The sequence below is a fragment of the Oryzias latipes genome, chromosome 4 (genome assembly GCF_053564925.1).
Source record: "Oryzias latipes strain Hd-rR chromosome 4, Olatipes_Hd-rR_3.1".
Taxonomy (NCBI): domain Eukaryota; kingdom Metazoa; phylum Chordata; class Actinopteri; order Beloniformes; family Adrianichthyidae; genus Oryzias; species Oryzias latipes.
The window spans coordinates 24002427-24007273 of NC_136240.1; the positions used below are offsets into that span (position 1 = coordinate 24002427).

Genomic DNA, 4847 nt, shown 5'->3' on the forward strand with positions numbered 1-4847 from the left:
AGCCAGAGGTGAGGTCCACAGGCAAGTACAAATAAACATCAACAACAATGCCTTTTTACATTTTCTAACATTTTTGAAAATGCTCCAGGGAGCCACTAGGGCAGCGCTAAAGAGCCGCATGCGGCTCCTGAGCCGCGGGTTGCCGACCCCCGGTCTAAACACTGCAAAAATGAAGTTTCTAACCTAGAATTATAATCTTAAATTTAGTCCAATAATCATTTAAAACTTGTTTTAAGAATAATTTACTATGCAAGAGAAGAATTCATTAGATTATTAATCTTGTTACAAGATTATTAGTCTTTTATTTCTTACTTAGTTTTATAAAGGCTAAAATTAGTCATTTTACATGTACAACAAGATAAATTACTCGCAGAGGCTTGAATTTTTATTTTGTGACCACTTTTAGCTGTAAAGACTTGTTTCAAGACCTAGTAACATGTGGACTTGAACACTGCAACAGCAACAAAGCTGTTAAGAAAAGTAATATTGCTATACCTGTTCTGTAACCCTTGTGCTATCCTAGGCACTTTAACATTAGGAGTTGGGTCATCTAGACCCACTAGACGGTGCTCTGAACCTTTTTTCTTCAATGATTTTTGATCTTCACTGGTGTCCATGGATAACATGAAATCTTTCCACCTTTGTCATGGTAGGGAGAACATGTCAATGGAAGGGGGGGGGGGGGGGGGTCATCTAAGATAGATAGAAAAAGGGATAACCCTTGTGCAAATCAGTAACAGAACACAACTGTCACAAAACCTTCCAATCTTTCCTGTAATGTGTTCCAAATTAATTATTTCTGAGACAAGGCCCAACTCCTTCTCATGTAAAAATATATGGGATGCTCTGTGCTGATATCATTTTGACAGCATTCAAAAAGCTGATTATGGTTGACAAGTGATTAACAGACATTTCTGAAGTTTAGTTTAGATGACCATTGTTTAAAAAATGTGCTTTGACTCAAACATAATACACATATGTCTAAACAACCAAGATAAATAATTTTAACAGGGAGATGCAAAGGCAGTGTTGCTTAGGAATTAGTTTTCTAAGGAAACAATGGCTTAAATCGTTTCAGATGCTGTTCAATCAGATTTGTAAGTCTTAATGCGCTCTGCATTGGTAAAACGGGTGCAAAAACAATCTGGACTATCTCAAAGTCTGAAATAACATGAACATACGGTACTCCTTTTCCTCCTGCGGTCAATACCAGCTAAGAAGGGAATGGGGGGACGGGAGGGTTTCATAAATAACACAAAATTTATTTTCCCTAGTATTACCATACAACAATAATAGAGGTGAGTTTTAAAGTAGTGTGTATAATATCTTCTAATTACATCATACAACTTTGTGGACAAAGGTACATGTTTTGCGGTAACCCTCTCACCCCCACCCCCCTAAAGTCATTTGGTTGCGCCTGTCCTGACGGTTGGAAAGAGAGGGAAAAGCGGCAGCCACTTTGAACCAGACCCTTCTGATAGCCTGTTCGGTAAGTTTTTCTGAGACTATTTTTATTTTATTAAATATTATTACTTCACTCAATGTGAACAAATATTGTTACCCGAAGCCTAATGACAGCTAGGTATCCAAGCTAGTCGTCAAGTGTGACGAGGCAGCCAGTAGCAGAGCGGCATTCCGTCTCTTCTAGGCATGTTCGTATGACCTAGCTTAGCCACCAGAATTTCTCCCATTTAGAGGAACGCGAGGCTGCATTGTTTTCTCCGTTTTATGAATGAGCGTCACTAGATCGGTGCGTACTATGCATGCAGGCTAATATTTTTTGTTGTAGTTATCTTCACCTCCCGGAAATTTAATCAGTAATCAAAAGCGAGCAGGTGCTGTTCCCCCCGTTTGCAAGGCTCCGTCCAAGAAGTGAATGCTGGGACATGAGGTCATGTGACAGGTTTTGAGTAAACTGATCGGCTGCAACCAATGTCTACAAACATAAAGGAGCAACCGTAGCTTAATGAAATACTATTGGATTGTGGTATAAAATAATAAATAAATAAAACAGCAGTTTTATTATTGTTTGATTTATTTATAAAAATCAATAATGACTTTTAAAAGTACTTCAAAGTATTTTTACACATAGAGCCACATGATAGTTCAAACCCAGGAAACGAGTCTGGAATCTCTCTTATTTATTAACTTGAAAAGTTAAAATGTAAAAGGAAAATAGTGTAAATAGGATATCTGTTTCCAAAGGTTTTTTTGGTCAGCTAAATGGATCATTTTATAAACATTATAAATGCCATGAAGAAGATTTCAGTGTTTACTCTGCCTCACAGCATCTGTTTAGCTTAATTGAACTGTACAATCTTTTTGGTTATATTCGTAATTACTTATAATTTGTTGATAATGAAGTAAAAATGGATTTGATATCAACCTTAATTCATGTAGTTCTCTGACTAGCTTTGCAATGATACCTCCCTTACTTGGATTAGACAAGTTATGAGAAGGTTATGACACTAAGAACTCGTATCTTTGATTCAGATCGCAAATATGTTGTTGTTTTGCTGTTTCCTTCAGGAATAAAATTATGCCCTCTATGTGATCACTTAAAATGCTTTACCTTTTCTTATTTTTTTGACCCACCTTAATTATCCTTATACCATTGGATATTGATATTGTTGATATTGAGACATTACAGCTATTGTTGTTTACATTTACATTGTAAACAAGCTTTTATATACAGCAGTGTAAGATGCTTTCTCATTTATGTTGCTCTAATAAATAATGGAAGTATAACAGTTCATGTCGGCTAAAACCCATTGTATAATTCAGAATATGTCTGATATCTTCAATGATTTTTATTTTTCATTTTGGCAGAAACGGATAGCCTCGATAGATGTATAGAGAACCAAAACCAAACCAAGATGCTGTCTGCCAGATCCTTGACCTCGGATTTCAGTCAAGAAAAGCCTTCATTGAAAGTGATGTCCTAAAAGAAGATGATAGACCTACAAAGATTCTGGAGGCATATCCATGTTTCAAGGAGCTTCATCATGTAAGCAATTTACTTGTGTTTTTGATTGGTTGTTCCCCCCACCGCCCATCTTTACAAAGGAGGCATTTTTGTATGTTACTTGTGTTTTAGGTGATGGAGGAGCTACGGTGGATCCAGGATATGGGAAACGGCAAATTCAGATGTCAAGTACAGGACAGATGGGAAGACTTCTGCTCACTAGTGCAGTTTTACAGAGTTTGGAAAAAAGTGTTGAAGCCTCCCATGAACTTAAGTGGAGGTAACTCATTTTACTGTCTTTTTTTCCATAATGTTTTCAGAGGTGTTGGTCAGAATTGCGTTGTTATTATGCAAACTGATATTCAATTTAATGTAAACTCAACATTAAGCTGAAAATGAAGTTAATAACTGAGTTATTCTATTATATTGTTATATTTTAGTTGAACACAACGTTGCACTCTTCAGAGCACTCCCAACGCTTTTCCCATCTCCAACTTCACCCCTTAAGAAACTGGCACATGCTAGTGAAGCATTGCTGCATGTTCTAGAGGTGAGTTTTTGTTCCCATTTGAAACTTTGATTTTGTGCTTGATTTTTGTTTGTCTCTGATGGTCTGTAATAACTGTGGGTAGAGACTGGAAGGAATAATGTGAGGATCCCAGCATTTATTTCTGTTTTTTTTTTCTGCCACTAGATATGCAAAATGGTGTTAATGACACCTAAAAAGCCTAAATACAAGCATCTACAAACATTATATTAATTTTCAAAATGGCAAATACGACCCTAGTGATGTTTCATTATTACTAACAAAACATTTTTAGTAAAAGTTACAACATAAACTGTTTTACCCTAATAATTTTTATCTTTAGCCAACAGATGATCCTGCCAAATACCTGGAGAAGAGATCTTTCTCCAGCCCGGTGTTGCTCTTTGATGGGTCCTGCTGTCTCGTGGCAAGTGGAGCAACTCCCATCACCACCTTTGCCAAAGAAGATCTTGGCCATAGGTTGTTTTATCTGTTGGCTTACCACTACACCTTCCATCTTACCCATCCCAAGTTTGTGGCAACCCTACTTTTGTCAGTCAGACAGAAATATTGAAGGACAATATTCACGAGCGGGACACCACAAGTTCATAAAAAAAGTTTTGGCAGAGTGAAACGTTTTTACTGAGTGGTAGAGCTCTCACAGTGAGAAATGAATGCCTTGTTTGGTGATGTTAACCAGAGACACTCTTTTTCTTATTTCTCTTAACCTCAGATTATTTACTAGTATGGCCTGCATCAGCGTTCATTAAGATTTAGCTGTAAACCTGTTAAATTTTATGTTGAAATGCTTCAAGCAGTTCTTTGTATTTGTAGAAGCAGAAGTATTCTATGTTAACAGTGTATTCAAAGCAATTTTGAAAAAAGCAATATAAATAAATATTGTTAAGTATACTAATCCTGTATGCTTGTATTTTTCTTGTCTTGGTTTGAGCTACAAAAGCTAGTAATTACACAATACTAGCTTTAATTCAGCTAGCAATAAGTCTTAATTCTAGTATAATAACTCTTGAATTAAAAGCATATCTTCTTACGGTTATCTAGTTTTAAGGGCCTTTTTACTCAAAGTGAGTAATAAACAACTGTCAAAGAAGAATTTATAAACTAGTTTTGAGACTTTTTTACCTAAAAAATAGTGCTTGAAATGAGTATTTTACTACTAATTTTGAGTTGTTTCTCTCTTTCTAAAAGCCAAGATATTTTTTCTTATTTTAAGATATCTTATCAAGTGAAATTATCTTACCCCACTGGCAGATAATTTCACTTGTTTTAAGACAATATAATCTAAAAATAAGTCTAAATTTCTTGTATTTAGACAGTCAATTTTTGCAGTGAAGG

The 4847-nt window shown here is 35.8% G+C and overlaps 1 long non-coding RNA gene across 1 annotated transcript; it reads left to right on the forward strand.

Annotated features, from left to right (window-relative positions):
• The first annotated feature begins 1441 nt into the window (after positions 1-1441).
• Positions 1442-4407, forward strand: LOC111947378 (uncharacterized). The gene is made up of 5 exons (XR_013655778.1): positions 1442-1489; positions 2830-3007; positions 3098-3245; positions 3406-3515; positions 3835-4407. It is a non-coding gene; the product is annotated as an uncharacterized LOC111947378 (long non-coding RNA).
• Positions 4408-4847: the final 440 nt, after the last annotated feature.